The 18,261-nt window shown below is 39.2% G+C and overlaps 1 pseudogene; it reads left to right on the top strand.

Moving 5' to 3' along the window:
* Window positions 1-690: 690 nt before the first annotated feature.
* Window positions 691-2,986, top strand: LOC101959836 (cytochrome c oxidase subunit 7C, mitochondrial pseudogene; annotated as a pseudogene).
* Window positions 2,987-18,261: the final 15,275 nt, after the last annotated feature.

An 18,261-nucleotide genomic window follows, 5' to 3' on the forward strand; every position in this document is an offset into this window, starting at 1 on the left:
AACATCAGCTGGGTTTTGATGCTTGCTGGTTGTTTAAAATGTTTATTCATGTTGAACAATGTTTATTTATTGAATGTACCATCTATTTAAATCAAATTATCTCCATAACTGAATATTTATATGAATGCTTTATTGAATATTCCTAAACATTTGCCCAAACCACAAACGATTTATTCACAGTTATAAATGTTCACTTCTTTAGAGTAAAAAATTGCTTAAAAGGAACTTAAAAGCAAATTGACACTTCTGTAGTTTGTGAACATCTGCAATGCTTTCTGCACACTAGCTGTTAGATATTTCTGCCTTAGAAAATGGCTGGATATTCTAATTATTTATGTTCAATAAAATATTTAAAATTTACATAGCATCTCTTTTATTGTGTCATATAACAGCAGCAGTTCTTGGCTCTAGGACAGGCCAGTGGATGGATTTTGCGATTTTTTCAGATACCTCAGCTTTGCGCCAGCATTTAATTAGCTGAGACCCCATTTATTTTGCTGTACACTCCAGGGCGATGAACATTAGGTCTTAAATAACCCTGGGCTGAACAGATGCCAGTATGAGCTGTGAAAAAAAGCAATAAACAAAGTGATGTAGTGCCTCGCAGTTTTATTCACTGTACTGATGGTTCCTAGGAACCAGATTTGGAAACTTTACTGAGGTGTGTAAGGGATCATTGACCCCTAGATAATGGATATAACTGTGGACTTGCTCAGAGGAAGTCAAGCAGTTCAGAAGTCTGAAGGCCAAGGTGAGGAGCCTCGATGTTCTCATCTGTGGGATGGGTTCCAGGGAAGAGTGAGACCTGAGCGGTGGTCTTCTGGATATTGATCTCTAGGATCCCTTTGGCTGTCTATGATTCAGTGATTCGAATGGTTAAGTCCTAATGCTGAGAGAGACTTCTGTGCTCCTTCTCTTTTGAGTGTGCCAGTGACTTGTCCCAATGAGCACTGTTTTATGATTTTTGAACAGGGGTGGGCCCCAGTTTTCCAGGATTACCCCCTGTATCCTTTCTCCCTGAGCACATGCATCCAGTCAGTGTCAGCCTTGACAGTGCCCTGACTTGGTTTCTACTGGTAAAGTCATAAACATATTGGGAAGGCTGGGAGTGAGTCGTTTGGGGGCAAAATGTGTACATACCTGCTCGCAAGGTGGTTGGGAAGCCTGACTAGATAACCTAACTAGCCATCCTCTCCTCCCCACTCCATTGGAGGGGATGAAAATTCTTGAGGTAAGGGGAAAGTTACCCCAAGGTGAGGTCTGTTGCAATGAGAAAATAAATCAGAAAACAGGGCTGGGGTTGTGTCTCAGTGGTAGAGCGCTTGCCTAGCATGTGCAAGGCCCTGGGTTTGATCCTCAACACCACATAAAAATAAATAAATTTCTCAACTCTTAATTCTTTCCAACATATCTTCCTCAAGGCCCTCTTTCTTGTCTCAATACTTCTCCCAGTGCAAGAACAATAAATGAAAAAAAAAAAAAAAAGAATGTGGAATAGTTAATGACGGGGGGGGGGGGGAGAAGTAAATTAGACGATATGAATTATCCCCAGGCAGGAATGCAATAGGGGTAGACGGATGAGCGTGGACCTGGGTGGGGCTGTCCCTTACTCCCAGCATTCACCCACCATCCTAATAGCGTCATATTTTAGGGAAGTAGGAAGAGAAGTACAGATTCTATCCAATGTTTCCCTTCAATTTGGCTTTAAACTGCTCATATTGCTTCTCCTCTACTGTAAGGAAAAAGAAGTCATCAAATGTCCCCACATTCGTTGGTGATGGTGGAGGTGGCAGGAGTGTCCTGTGTGAATGGAAGCCAGGATCTGTAGTCTTTGCCTTTCTTGGCCAGGCTTTTATTTGTTCCTATCCATGTTCATGATTGCTCTAGACTCAAGGACCTGGGCCCTCTGCTCCTCTTTGCTCTTGCCTGTCCCTGCATCCTGTTAAGGTGGCTGGCAACAGAGGTCAAGCTCACCTTGCTGGGATGCATGACTTGGCTTGACCCCCACTTCTCTTTCTGGGATTGAGAAGGTCAAGTTCAGAAGGCTGATTGACTGGCTTTCCTAAGAGGGAACTTTAGCCAAATTGTGCCTTAGTCATTTGTTTTTCTTAGCTATAAGGGGGTTGTTAACTGTGTGCCCAGAGAGATATTTCTAGTCTGGGTTGAGGTTTGGGGAATTAGATTAGTTAGGAAAAGTCACCTAATTGGATATATCCTCATGATTTTAGCTCATGTTTTCCTTTGCTGTTGTCTTATTTAATTAAATGTTCACAAAAGTTATAATATACAAAAGTATGTCTAGGGGGCTGGGATTGTAGCTCAGTGGTAGAGCACTTGCCTCACACTTATGTTCTTCAGCACCACATAAAAATAAATAAAATAGCAGTTATTGTACCCATCTGTAACTAAAAAATAAAATATTTTTTAAAAAAGTATGTGTATTAACAATTAAGATTCCCCCTCCTCAATTGCCTCTCCACAGTTTGTCTTGTATCATGCCTTGCTTTTTCAGCATATCAATAATTAAAAGTGATTTTAAGAAAATGATGGTGTTTAATTTACTACTACCTGCCCAGTGAGCTTGAAACTGATGGTGGATCAAAAATAATGAATGACATTTGGGACAGAGTTAATAAATCAAAACACAAAGCTGTTTTTTTTTTTGACTGAGGAGTGAACAAGTATTTTAATTTTATTTTGCAGCTTTATACAAGACATGATTATTAACTATAATTACCATGCTGTACATTAGGTCTCCAGAGCTTATTCATTGAGTAACTACAAGACTGTACCTTCTGTTGGGGCAGAGCATCTGGGGGTTCACGACCTCTATAGTCCTTCAGAGTCACTGTTAGGAGGGCCTCAGGAAGAATTGCCATTTTCAGTGTAAAACAAGTGGTGCTTACTGATTGTGATAACCTTACACATTGGATCAGGATTTGCTGCACCTATCTTTATAGTCAGATACCAACTGCTTAAGAAATAATTATGTTTTAATCGATCCATTTAACAGATATAAAGACTGCTTTATCAGGTACAATCTCTTTGAAAATTGCATCAAACTCTTGGATTCATAGCAAAACTGGATATGTTTGTAAATAAACTAATGACATGAAAAAAATAAAAAGATTGTACCTCCTGATCAACATCTCCCCATTTCCTGCCAACCTCCACCAGCCCTGCCTACTCTTTTATTCTCTGTTTATTACTGAAGATTTTTAAAAATTTTTCTTAGTTATACATGGACACAATATCTTTATTTTGTTTATTTATTTTTATGTGGTGCTGAGGACGAAACTGGTGCCTCACAGGTGCAAGGTAAGCGCTCTGCTACTAAGCCACAATCCCAGCCCCTACTGAAGAAATTTTGAAACATTTTTCATGTCAGACATTCTTATTCTTAAACACTTGCTTAGACTTCCCAGCTTATGGGTGTGTCTATATATGTGTGTGTGTCTGATACATAAATAAATAGATATGGTCATTTTCAACTTTTAACTTTCCCAAACAGTGCTGCATTGAAGATCCTTGTATATATACCCTCATGTACAATTTTAAATGTTTCTTTCTGTAGGATGGGATTCTTATCTAAGGAATATTTATTGCTGATCAAGTTTGTTAATGTTCTTTGCTAAGAAGGTCTTATTTCCAGTCTAAGCAATATGGAGATTCCTTGGAAACCTGGGAATGGAAGCACCATTTGACCCGCTATCCTCAGTCTATACCCAAAGGACTTAAAAACAGCACACTACAGGGACATAGCCACATCAATGTTTATAGCAGCATAATTCACAATAGCTAAACTGTGGAAGCAAACAAGATGCTCTTCAGTAGATGAATGGATAAAGAAAATGTGGTATATATACATAATGGAATATTATTCAGCATTAAAAAAGAATAAAATCATGGCATTTGCAGGAAAATGGATGGAGTTAGAGAGTATAATGCCAAGTGAAGTTAGCCAATCCCCCAAAACCAGATGCCAAATGTTTTCTCTGATATAAGGATGCTGATTCATAGTAGCGTTGGGAGAGAAGCATGGGAGGATTAGATGAACTCTAGATAGAGCAAAGGGTGGGAGGGGAAGGGAGGGATATGGGGGTAGAAAAGACAGTGGAATGAGATAGACATCATTACCCTAAGTACACTAAATACCCTAAGACACAAATGATGTGACTATACTTTGCGCACAACCAGAGATATGAAAAATTGTGTTCTATATGTGTAATATGAATTGTAATGCATTCTGCTGTCATATATAACAAATTAGAATGAAAAAATAAATTAATTAAAAAACAACAACAAGAAGAAAACACACACACACACACACACACACACACACACACACACAAAAGAAGTTCTTATTTCCAGTCTAGAACTCTTTTAATAATTTAAACACATTTTTTTCCCCCAGCAGGTTGGGTGGTTTTACCTTCCGTCATAAAATTAAATGATGGTATGTACATCTTCAATTATATCCTAAGACTAGGAGAGTTTTCATAATTTAAGAAAGACTTTTTGTTGTTCTTGTTGTTGTATTCTTTTTTTTTTTTTTGTACCAGGGAATGAACCCAGGTGCCTTTAACCACTGAGCCATACCCCAGGCCCCCTGCCACCATTTTTTATCTTTACTTTTTATTTTGAGACAGGGTCTTGTTATGTCCCTGAGGCTGGCTTTGAACTCACAATCCTCTTGCCTTAGCCTCCTTTGCCACTGGGATTATAGGCGTGTGCTATGGCGCCCAGCAAGAAAGAATATTTCTGGTTTTCCTATTTTATCCCTTTTGGCAGATATTACTAAGAACCTCCTCCCTGGCCGCCTGGTATTACCCTTTTCCATATTTCTTACTAACAACCCAGAACTTGCCAGGACAAGTTTAGAGCAGGGTAAATCTGGGTCTCCCAATTTCCTATGTATAGCATGTACGACTTAAGTCCAGGAAAGCTATTTCTTCCCCGACAGGAGGGGCAGATTCAGTAGGCACACATCTTACTGCTAGCTTTTTGCCTTTCCTCTCTCTTGGTAGAAAGACTCAGTGATTCAGAATAAACAGCTGTCTTGTGACTTTGAGGACAAAAACCACATGTTAAGGATGGAGGAGCAGGAAGTTAGGGAGAGGAAGCCTGGATCCTTGGAGCTTTCCTTGAAAAAGCTGCTTGGGCCACAGTCTTTCTGCTTCTGGATTTTTGGTTTTTGGTTCTTATGCAGCCAAATGGTCTTAACAGAGTCCTATCCTAGTTCCTGAATGGACATTACTCTGCTAAAAGCTGGGGATGTAACTCAGTGGTAGAGTGCATGCTTAGCACTTAGATTGATTGGGTTCAATCACCAGCACCACAAACAAAACAACCCAACTCAAATTACTCTTACAACTTTTTTTTGTTTTAATTCTAATTTGTTATATATAACAGCAGAATGCATATCAATTCATAGTACACATATAGAACACATTTTTTTCATATCTCTGGTTGTATACAAAGTATAGTCACATCATTTGGTCTTCATACATGTACTGAGGTAATGATGTCCATCTCATTCCATTATCTTTCCTACTCCCCTGTCCCCTACTTTCCTCTCCCTCCCCTTTTCCCAATCCAAATTTCCTTCATTTTTCCCATGCTCTCCCCCCATCCCTTTTATGGATCAGCATCCTCATATCAGAGAAAAAATTTGGTATTTGGTTTTTTGGGATTGGCTTACTTCACTTAGCATAATATTCTTCAACTCCATCCATTTACCTGCAAATGCCATGATTTTATTATCTTTTAATATTGAGTAATAGTCCATTGTGTATATATACCACAGTTTCTTTATCCATTCATCTATTGGAGGTTGGTTCCACAATTTAGCTATTGTGAATTGTGCTGCTATAAACATTGATGAGGCTGTGTCCCTGTAGTATGCTATTTTTAAGTCCTTTGGGTATGAATCAAGGAGTGGGATAGCTGGGTCAAATGGTGGTTCCATTCCAAGCTTTCCAAGGAATCTCCATACTGCTTTCCATATCGGCTGTACAAATTTGTAGTCCCACCAGCAATGTATGAGTGTGCCTTTTTCCCCACATCCTTACTGACACTTATTGTTATTTGTATTCTTGATAATTGACATTCTGGCTAGAGTGAGATGAAATCATAGAGTAGTTTGATTTGCAATTCTTTAATTGCATTTCTTTAATTTGCATTTTTTTAAAGATGTTGAATTTTTTCATATATTTGTTGATTGATTATATGTCCTCTTCTGCAAAGTGTCTGTTCAGTTCCTTGGCCCATTTATTGATTGTTTTTTTTTCTGTTAAGATTTTTGAGTTCTTTATATATCCTGGAGATTAGTGCTATATCTGATATGCGTGTAGTAAAAGTTTGCTCCCATCCTGTAAGCTCTCTGTTCACCTCACTGATTGTTTCTTTTGCTGAGAAAAAACTTTTTAGTTTGAATCCATACCATTTATTGATTATTGATTTTACTTCTTGTGCTATAGGAGTCTTATTAAGAAAGTCAGGGCCTAATCCAACATGATGGAGATTTGGGCCTACTCTTTTTTCTGTTAGGTGCAGGGTCTCTGGTTTAATTCCTAGGTCCTTGATCCACCTTGAGTTGAGTTTTGTGCATGGTGAGAGATAGGGGCTTAATTTCAATTTGTTGCACATCTGACAACTTCCTATTCCCAACTTTCAAAATAGTATGTCCTATGTAGAATACTAACATTTTTTCCTAATAAAGTACTCTTATTGCTCATTTTATTTGTCTTTTTAAAATACCTTTATTTTATTGTTTATTTTTACGTGATGCCGGGGATCGAACCCAGTGCCTCACACATGCTAGGCAAGCACTCTACCACTGAGACACAACCCTGGCCCCTTATTTGTCTTTTTTTTTTTTTTTAACTAGTGTTTTTTAAAACATTTTTTTTAGTTGTCAATGGAACTTTATTTTACTTATTTATTTTTGTGTGGTGTTGAGAATTTGAACCCAGTGCCTCACACAAGCGAGGCGAGTGCTCTACTACGGAGCTACAAACCCAGCCCTATTTATTAGTTTTTGATGTAATTAGTTTTTTAATCATTTTACAAAAATAAAAATATCCCAAGGATTGAAACAAGAATTTGTACTTGTTTAATTTTTTTTTGCCTTTCTTTGTCTTTAACATTGGTCTTCTGTCTCATGAGAAACTGCATATAAAACTTCTAACATGTGGGACATCTTTTTATGAGGAGCCCAGGAGGAAGACTGTGTCAAATCAAGATTTGTTGTCAGTTTATTGTCTTTAGAGAATATAGACTTGATTCTTTCCTCTTGGTGCCAGGTTTGAAAGGGGGCTGTCAAACAGCAATAATGTAATGGTGTAAATATTTTGTCAAAGTAAAAGCTTATGGGAAAAACGTCTTTCATTTTGTTGATGAGTCAAGTTTACTTTTTTTTAAGTTTGAATTTTTTTTGTTTAAGTACTTATTTTTTAGTTGTAGTTGGACACAATATGCTTATTTTATTTATTTATATGTGGTGCTGAGGATCAAACCCAGGGCCTCACACGTGCTAGGTGAGTGCTTTATGGCTGAGCCACAACCCCAGCCCTAAGTTTGAAAGTTATTGATGCTATACTTCGAAAGAATGAATCCACAGGAGCCATTTCATTCCAAGTCATGGAGAGAGGGGCGAGAGTGTGCCTGGTGGGGTAGGCATTGCTGGACGATGCGGTGGGAGCTAAAATGAGTATGTCTGGTAAAGTTTGGCATTTTCATACATTTGGAAAACAGGGTGTATTGAGTTCCTAGGGCTGCCGTAACAACAGACAATTGTTGTCTTTTAGATTTGGAAGCAAGAAGTCCAAAATCAGAGTGTCAAGATGTCCCTGTTCCCTCTGAAACCTGCAGGGGAGAATCTTCCATTGCCTCTTTCTAGCTGGTGGTGGTTGTCGGTTAATCTTGGGCATTCCTGGTTTACAGATGTATCACTGCAGTGCTCAGTCTTCACACAGCATTCTCCCTGTCTGCACGTCATCCTCTCTCTGTGTATATCTCTTTATGTTTTCAGATTTCTCCTTTTTTACTTCTACAAAGACCCTATTTCCAAAATGGGTCACAATGTACTGGACAATTAGGGCTGCCGTGTATCTTTTTTGGGGTGGGGGCACAATTAAATTCATAAAACAAATGTGTTAGTTAATTTTATGGGTTAACTTGACTGTGCGATGGATGCCTCAATAGTTGGTAAAACAATATTTCTGGGTGTGTCTGTGAGGGTATTTCTGGAAGAGATAGCATTTGAATAGTCAGACTGGGTAAAGAAGACACCCTCACTGATGTGCATGGGCATCACACAGTTGATTGAGTGCCATACAGAAGAAGAAGGTGGAGAAAGGGTGAATTCGTTCTCTTTGTGCAGGGACCTCTCTCGTCTCCTGCCTTGGATGTTGATGTCCCAGGTTCTCAGGCCTTTGGGTTTAAACTGGAGCTACACCACCAGCTTTCCTGGGCCTGCTTGCAGACACTAGGTTGTAGGACTCCTCAGCTTCCACAATTGCATGAATCAGTACCTTATAATAAATCTGTTTCTACATGTCTATATTCTATTGGTTCTGTTTTTCTGGATAACTCTGATTAATACACAGATTTTCCAAATATAACATAAAATAATCAGGAAAGAATTCCTCTTACGTATATTCCCTTACAAGAATTTTGGAGTAGAGGGGCAAAATGGTGTGTAAGAGTTTGTTTTGAGAGTGGTTAAGACTCTTTGAGCATCTTTTAGGATTCCTTTCTTTGCCGTCATGTTCCATTAGGACCATTGTCTGGTCCCAGTTAAGTTCCATTCAGGCTTCTGTGTCTATTGATGCCTCTGTGTTCTTAGCCTCTCTGACTCCCCCCTTCCCATCAAGAGTGCTACATATAAAAAGGCTCCACCTCTCTCCCCTTGGGTTGGAGTTCCAAGGGACTAAAGACCCTTCCAGTCACTATCGTCCATTCTCATACGGGATCTTGACATCAATGGAGAGTTACCTCAAACCGCCATCTGCAACTTCTGGTTTTTTCTCTTAAGGCAACAACTCTTTTTATTTGGGTCTTTTTTTTTTTTTTTTTTTTTTTACATACGGTTACTGTAGTGAACTATTACAAACTTGGTGGCTTAAAACAATACCAGTTTATTCTCTTTCAGTTCCAGAGGTCAGAAGTCCAAAATTAGTGTCCAAAATTTGGGGGCCCAAGTCAAGGTGTTAGCAGGGCTGTATTCCCTTTGGAAGCTCTTTCTCCCAGCTTCTGGCACTCCCTGGCTTGTGGCCTTATTGCTTCAGCCTGTTTCTTTGGTTACATTACATTCTCCTCTAAGCATCAAACCTTTATCTGCCTCTCCTTCTTTGTGGGTTGCTGGGAATTGAACCCAGGGCCTCATGCATGCTAGACAAGCAATTTATTGCTGAGCTATTCCCCAAATCTCCCTTTGCCTCTTTACAATGGTACTTATGATTGTATTTAAGTCCATCCATAATTGAGGATAATTTTCCCATCTCAGGATTCTTAATCACACCAGCCGAGTCTTTGTCATGTAAGATTATAGATTTCAGGGATTCTGGCCTTATATCTTTGAGCATCATCCTTCAGCCCACCATAGGTAGTACATGTGACAGCTATGAAGCTCCTTCAGACATCAGGGATCCTCTCTACACTTGGCTGCAGGTCTTGGATAGGACTTTGTCCCAGTGGGCGAATCCTCTCCTTGTTACCAAGGACCCTAGCACTCTCCCTGGCCATGGGTGAGTCAGTAGACTATGGAGACTGATCTTCATGCTGCCAGAAGCCTCTGATCTTTAAGAGAACCACAGTTAACAATAAATGGAGGACCAGAAGATCTTAGTTAATTGTTTTGGCCACAAAGGTGTGTGTGTGTGTGTGTGTGTGTGTGTGTGTGTGTGTGTGTGTGTGACGTGGGTGTCACTGTGCCTCTGTTAAAGAGCAACATACTATATTCTGCACTCTTGGCTGTTGCTCTGGACTCAGGTATAGTAGAGTACTGACTGTTTGCAGAGGTGCATATAGAAACCTCATCCTGTGAAGTCCTTCTTACTTCTCAACAATGGAGGGAAGCATCCTTTTCTTAAGTTTCTGGTATCCTTGGGAACCCACTGCTTGGAAGCCACGAAAAGGAGACTGGAGCCACAGACAGGGCTCAAGGTTCTTGCTCTTCTCAGTGAGGGACCGTTAGTTCAGTGCTATTCTATGTAGGGCTTTGAGGGAGGTGTGGCTTGGCTCTGAAGTTTTCCTTCAGGCCTGTGATGTCTTGTAGAAAGCCCCAGTGAACATGTTTTCCCCCATCTTTATCCCTGGGATTTGGCAATGCTGTTTGCTATTGATAAGGTTTTGGGAGAATGGTATAATTTAATAAAGGTTATTGGTTTTACTCCCCTGGTGCTTCTTTAATTAGGCTGCTGACACCTAGCAAGGCAGAGTTTTGACATTGAGAACAAGGGTTAAAGCTGTAGTTAGATCCAAACTTCAAGTCGCTAAGGACCTAGGAGGTAACTTTGCTGTATCCAATTAGCATTTAAATTTGAATTAATCAATTTGGCTCTTGGTATGCAGAATTTCCCTTCATTTTACTGTTTCCAATCAGTAACCACAGTGGCACTGAGAGTTATCTATATAGGAACAAACATAGGTAGTAAAATGTATCTTCCTCCTTGTCTTGTGTTAGTTTTTTTTAAAAAAATATTTATTTTTAGTTGTACGTGGACACAATACCTTTATTTTATTTTTATGTGGTGCTGATGATGGAACCCAGTGCCTAATGCATGCTAGGTGAGCACTCTACCCCAGCCTCTTGTGCTAGTTCTTAATATCCACATATATTCTTCTGTCCCAACTGGTTTTTCTGTCTCTCCTCTATCCCAGGAGGCTATTCCTAGTCTATGCTTAGGGTGTAGCTAATGCCTCTTGATTCACTATGGAGAGAACAGATGTAGCTAGCATCTTCATCTCCTTAGGTATATCCCATTTAGGTTAATTATGGTGGATCATCGTCTTACTGCATTCCGGACATGGTCCCTACATGGGAAATGTAACAAATAACACTGAGGATGGTATATAATATCAGCTACTCTCAGGCTGTGACCCTATGAGACCCTGGCACTTTACCTCTGACAAAAGCCAATGAGCACAATAAATAACTGAACAAATAGAGCTATCTGTGTTTTATCTCTGTTTAAAGTTCTCACCCAATAGCTTTTAAATCATTGGCACCTATTATTACAAGAAAACTCTAGTACACAGCAAATGACAGACCAAGGAGCAGGTGAATGTTGGTGGGAAACTCTGACCCTGTGGATCTGACTTGAGGTTGAGAGTTGATTTTCCTGTGGACCACGGTAACTCAACAGCAGTAATGTTGCTGGATCACAAACACCTGGTATTTCAGGTGATCTTTTTTTCCCCCTGTTGATAATGATATTCCAAGTTGTATGATGGAGTAAATACATCATGGTGTCAAAAGGATTTGAGTGACTGGAAGAGAGATAGTAATGAAAGACTTTACTCAGCTGATGTGCATCAGAGAGCACTTAAGGAACAGGTGACCACCCCACCCCACCTCCCAATCTGGCCCTAGTTGGAGCAGAGTCAGAATTCTGACTGGGTAGGGGACAGTTTATCAGGAAAAATAGAGTTGTTAAAACTGCAGGTTGTCTGGCAGTGGTTTTAACAGAAACTTGCAGTTGGGGGCCATTCTTATTTTCATGTCCCTTGTTTCAGCACATAACTATTTCAATAGTATTTAAGTATTCTCTGAGGCCCCTTTTGGGTGAGCTTATAGTTTATTGGCTAGTTGAAGTTCATGGGGGGTGAAAGAGGTAGTTGGAAAGGAGAAAAGAGAGCCGAGGTGGAGGACCCCATACTGTATTTGGCATTGGTTTGCCTTGGTCCCTTCCCTTCGTGGTCTTTGAAGGGCATGGAAGCTTCTAGTACCCTGCCACTTTAGTGTTTTTTGAGAATAAGGAGGATGCATGATTGGCTTCAAGTGAATCCGTTTGTAGAAAGCTATAAAGAAACTTGTTAGATCCAACTGTTAGAATTTAATTACTGGTTTTTGTTTTGCAGAACTGAGAGCCTCACATATGCTATGCATAGAGCTTTATCATTGAACTTTATCCCTAGCCCAATAATTTCATAATCTTAGACATACTCAGTCTTCTTGTAGTACTGGGGATTGAACACAGGGATGCTCTATCATTAAGCTCCGTCCCAAACCATTTTGAGATGAAGATCTTGTCATGTTGTCTAGGCTGGCTGTGAACTTGTGATCCTTCTGCCTCAGCCTCCTGAATTGCTGGAATTACAGGTGTGCACCACCGTGCCGGGCCGACTACTCAGGCTTTCTTACAGAGAAAGACTATTCTTAAGAAGAGTCAAGTGTGAGTGATAAGAACTTTAACAATATTTATTGAACACCTTTTTTATTCCTGGTACTTTACATATGTCTTAAAGATGACTTACATCTACAAAGTGAAAAGCCTGATTTTAAAAATTTTAGGCAAATAGTCTACTCAGGTGTAAATGGAACAGATTGTTTTGAGTGATTGTAAATGGTAGTTTTGCCTCAAGATGGCGCTCATGGTTCTCATGACCCTTGTTTAAATTTTCTGTATTGTACAATAATTTCTGTTACTCTATAAATCATTTCACAATTTATAGGCTTATTTAAATGTATTTTTGACAATTCTATTGTATGTCTTATGGTTTTAAAAGTTATAATTCTCTTCTGTGTTTGGCAGGACACTATTTGTTGGTGGTCTGGGGATATAAATTTGGGGCCCTGATTCCCTCTTTTTATAACCTATACTCCTGATGTTATGCATTTTCTGGAAATTATCTATCTATCAAAGTGATTGTTGTCTTCTAAAGAGAGCCCCATGGGAGAGATAGTGCACATTTATTCTACTGCTATTGTTGCCTAAGGCATAATGGGAATTCTTTTCAGAACTAGTATTATGGGCTACACATATTTAAAAATTCAGTCTCATTGCTTTATGGTCATTTTGGATGAAAAAGTGGTTTTAATAAGTGCTATTGTTCACATTATTTACCTACTTTAACTGTGAATCCTACTTAGCTGTTCTCAGTTATAGAATTCTTACTTTAAAGGAAAAAAAAAAGATTCCAGTACTTAGGATAGACAAAAGGACATGCTACAAACCTTGAAGGTAATTGTAAGAAAGAATTTCCCATACGTTTTGTGCATCAGCATGTACTATTGTTTCAATAAGCAGACAGGCACATAAGGAGGTTACTTGGAAGGTCATGTGTTTGTTAAAAATGTGTAACTGGGGCTGGGGATGTGGCTCAAGTGGTAGCGCGCTCGCCTAGCATGCGTGAGGCACTGGGTTCGAGTCTCAGCACCACATACAAATAAAATAAAGATATTGTGTCCACCTAAGACTAAAAAAATAAATATTTTTTTAAAAAATGCATAACTCTGCTAATCAGAGCTGTTGGGTCCTAGAACAGAATCTTAAGTCTAGGAAGAAAGTCAATGGGTGGAATTACTGTCTGGTTATAGTAAAACTCTTGCTTTAGGAGAGGAGACATAGTGGAGAGGGGACATAGAGAAAATGGGATGAAGAAGCACAGTCACCTCTTAGGATTAAGACCATCTGGGCCTAACTATCATGGTTCAACACTGTATCTGCAAATTTGTGCATATATGCAGTGCCCCTATTTGCAGTTAAGAATGAAAGGGGCTATTCTGCCTGTTAAAGTTTAGATATTAGGTGTTTCCCCAAAAGCTCATGTGTGAGACAATACAAGAAAATTGAGAGGTGAAATGATTAGGTTATGAAAGCCTTAACCTAATCAGTGCATTAACCCACTGATTGGGATTACCTGAGTGGTAACTGTAATTAGATAGGGTGTGGCTGGAGGAGGTGGGTCCTTGGGGGGGGTGTGTCTCTTTGGGGTATATATTTTGTCTGTGGGGAAGAGGAAGTTCTCTTTTTGCTTCTTGGATGTCACATTCTCAGCTGCTCTCCTCAGCCACACTCTTCTGCCATGACGTTCTGCCTCACCGTCGGCCCCAAAGAATGAAGTTGGCCATCTGTGGACTAAGACCTCTGAAACTGTGAGCCACCGAACTTTTCCTCCTGTAATTGTTCTTATCAGGTGTATTGGGCACAGCAGTGAAAAAGCTGACTAAAACCCTCCCTCACAGCAAAATGGATAGAACTACTTTTATAAAGCCTTTGTTTTTATTTCTAGAGCTCCAAAAGAAGTGAATCTCAGGCATAAAACCTGAATTGAAAAAAGAAATGTAGTTCAACCTTCTCGGGATAGGTCGCTTCTCAGAAACTTCTAGTTACATAGATCATAAAGAATGCTGACCTCCTGGGATAACATGAAGTATCTGAACCTGAGGAAAAACTTCACATTTAGGAACTATTTCTGACTAATTAAAAGCATTTCTTTTCCCCCACTGTTTTCAGACACTATTAGAAAATTGTACAAAAACCCAGTCTTCTTGAAAATCGACAGCTGTTTAAAAAAATTGAACTGTGTACGGAAATAATTGAATTCATTCGGGAAATAATAAAGAGAGAAAGAGCACACGCACACCTAGAGTGCAGTTTGTCTAGCTTCTATCAATCAAGGGTAACATTTTGCAAAACCATGGCACGCTATCACAATCCAGTTATTGACACTGCTTCAATCTACCTGGTCTTATTCTGATTTCTCCAGCTCGGCTTTTGCTGCACTAATTTGTGTCTATGTGTATGTCTAGAACTAAGCATTCCCCCCCCCCAACTTTCACCATTTTAAAGCTTACAATTTAGTGATTTTTTTCACATATTTATATTATTTTGCAACCATCCCACTCTAGTTCTATGACATTTTAGTAAATATGTACGTTAGTGTGTCAACAACTGTGGTCAAGATGCTGAACCTGTGCCTGTTAACCACATGTATCTTCCTTTCCTTCCTAACTCCTGGCCCCACCAAGGGTCATTAGAACATTTTCATTGTTAAGAAGTGAAATCTGAATGACTAATACTATTTAAGAAAAAAAAAATTGTTTAAACACTGGCTTTGTGGTTCTTGGGCACACACCTATCTGGGAACTGAAAGCATTGGGTCTGGGGAAGGCAATTTTAAAAGGAGCATTTGTTTTTCCTTGGGGTCTAATTATTCACACCTCTTGGCTCTCATTGTTTTCTAACCACCTGCTGAGTACCAATGAAGCTTTGTGCGGGCTGGAGGTTGGGGGAGTAAATTGCAAATCAATCTAAAGTCCACTACCAGGGAAAGCAGCTTGTTGGATCAGGTTTGGTATCCCTCCCAGGTAGATGAGTAACACCATAAACAATTACTACAATGTGGTTGGCCCCCCCCTTTTTTTTTTTTAAAAAAAAAAATGATATAATGCCTCGTTAAATTCACTTAGAACATAAAGTTAATAATAATTAGAGCAACACTATGCAACCTTTATTGAGTTCCTATCATATATCAGACAGTGGGCTAACTATCATTTACTCATTCCATCACTGAGGCCTCCCCCTTATTCTGTAAGCTCTGATTCGCATTTGCTGATTTTATATATTAGTAAGAAAACCAGGACTCGGAGACTGTCACTTGACCAAATTTACTTGGCAAATCATTAAATGAACTAGAGTTCTGATTTTATTATTATTCACATGAATTCTATATGAAATACTTTTCTTTGGGCGGGGAGGAGAGGAATTCACAAATATTTCTCTGGGGAACTAAAATTGTTCTTTAGCAATTACTACTGTTTTGGACAGTTAAAGCATAGCATGATTAAGTAACAGTTAAAAAAATTCTGTCAGTATTTTGTTAGAAATCATTTTCCTATTTAATATGCAATTTGCTGATTTTTTTTTTTGGTGGGGTGGGAACGGGGGGATTGAACCCACGGCCTCACACAGGCAACTGCTCTACCACTGCACTACCCTCTTTGGTAGTGATCCTCCTACCCAAGTGGCTGGGATCACAAGTGTGTGCCACTGTGCTGTGTAGGATTGCTGACTTTTAAAGTGAGAGGTTTATTTCTCAGAACATTTCAGTGTAAAAATACGTTTAAAATACTATTGTAAATCAATGGTAATATGATTTTACTTGAAAAAACATATCCACATTCGTACAATAACCTTTCATAGAATAAGGCTCTTCTGTGCCTCAATGTGTCCTTATTTTCATGGAAGAAAAATTACATGCAGTTCCACAAATAGACACTAGGCGATGCTCTTGTAAGGCAAACTCGGGCTTTCCTACTAAAAATAAATTTTGGGTTTTGCTGGTAAAGTGTAGGCACTAAGTTGATTCTCTCATTTAGTAGTGAGATGTTCAACCTGCTAGGCTTGAGAAATAGAGAAGAAATGATTTATTCAGATACTCTAAAAGAGACATTACAAGAAGCAATCTTGAGACCGTTAGGAATGTAGGACTTAATGGGGTACCATATTATGTAGAGTGGGCCCAGAACCCACGAAATCATCAAGTGCTTTGGAAGTGGGTAGTATTCAATCCTATTTTGAACATTTTAAGCTCAATGCATATATCTATATCTTTAAAATAATATTTTCTTGTTTCCAGAATATTCTACTGATGCTATTTGGAGCAAATAAAGGGTGTAAGAAGCAGTGGGAAAGGGAACATTTAGCAGTACATTCTGAGAAGCTTCATTTTCACCTATACACAATGCATGCCACAATCCCTGTTTTTTTTAATATTTATTTTTTGGTTAGACACAATACCTTTATTTTGTTTATTTTTATGTGGTGTTGAGGATTGAACCCAGGGCCTCCTGCATGCTAGGTGAGTGCTCTACCTCTGAGCCACAACCCCAGCACCCCGTTTTTTTTTTTTTTTTTTTTTTAAGATTTATTATTATTTTTTTAGTTATAGGTAGACACATACCTTTATTTTATTTTTATGTGGTGCTGAGGATCGAACCCAGTGCCTCACTCATGCTAGGCTAGTGTTCTAGCTCTGAGACACTACCCCAGCCCCACAATCCCTGTTTTTGCAAAACTTTAGTGCCGTATGTTGCAGAGTGCTGCATAGATTCAGGGGATCTGGATCCTTGCCCAGATGTCCTCTGAGTTGTGGGTTATCTCAGGGCAGATGAAGGAGCTGTTCATTTCTCCTTCCCTTCTCCTTCCCACTGGTCATGGCTATTCTTCCCTCTCATTCTCTGCTACCTCTCACATGTGCCTTAGGAGCTGTCTTCTATAGTTAAAGGGATTTGACTTTGATTTTTGTTAATGGTCATGGGAAAATTGTCAAATATTCTAATGATGTGAAAGGAGAAGAGGGAACTCATCCTACAGTAATTAAACTAATTCTCAAGTTTCTTTAACAATGTTGCTCTTAGGATTTAATTTAGTATATGAGAGACTTTGGGGAGTCATTTCTGATAGGTAAATTTGATATTCAAAAAGAATTTCTCTTGATGGTAGGGGGACATATTCTTTTTTCTCTCCTCACCCTTCCTTCACATCTTATGTAGTCTGCTGAGGATGCTAGATCTGTTTTTACTTTCATTGCTATTTATCATCTCTCTATTCATCCTACCATCTCCCTTATTCTATCTGCTTTATTTCAATGGATAGACATGCCTCAGCATACCTTATGCCCCACTGTTTCAGTGACAGTTTATTGAATCAATAAACTGTCCTCTGATTCTTGTTAACTTTGTACTCTAGTTTCTGCCTGAGTACAAGAAGAATGTGTCCCTTCCTCACCAAGTTAGACACTAAGAGACAGGATACTCATCTTTCCAGAATAAAAAAAAAATAGAAAATATAGATGTGTATGTATTATAAAGAATAATTTCAGGGCTGGGGTTGTGGCTCAGTGGTACAGTGCTTGCCTAGCATCTGTGAGGCACTGGGTTTGATCCCTGGCACCACATAAAAATAAAAATAAAATGTATTGTATCCATCTACAACTAAAAAAATAATTTCAGCCTGGGAATGGTGGTGCACCTGGTAATCTGGGTGACTTGGGAGGCTGAGGCAGGAGGATCACAATTGAGGCCAGCTGCAGCAATTGAGTCAGGCCCTAAGCAACTTAGTGAGACCCTGTCTCAAAAAATAAAAAAGGGTTGGGGATAAAGGTCAGTGGTAAAGTGCTCCTGGGTTCAATCCCCATACACAAATTAAAAGAAACAAAAAGAATAATTTTAGAATGTGGAATATTAGCTTTGGAACCCACTGGCCAAATTCCTGCTCTTTTTTAGCTTGGGACGATTGAAGTGGCCATGTG

This window comes from Ictidomys tridecemlineatus, chromosome 5 (genome assembly GCF_052094955.1).
Source record: "Ictidomys tridecemlineatus isolate mIctTri1 chromosome 5, mIctTri1.hap1, whole genome shotgun sequence".
NCBI lineage: Eukaryota > Metazoa > Chordata > Mammalia > Rodentia > Sciuridae > Ictidomys > Ictidomys tridecemlineatus.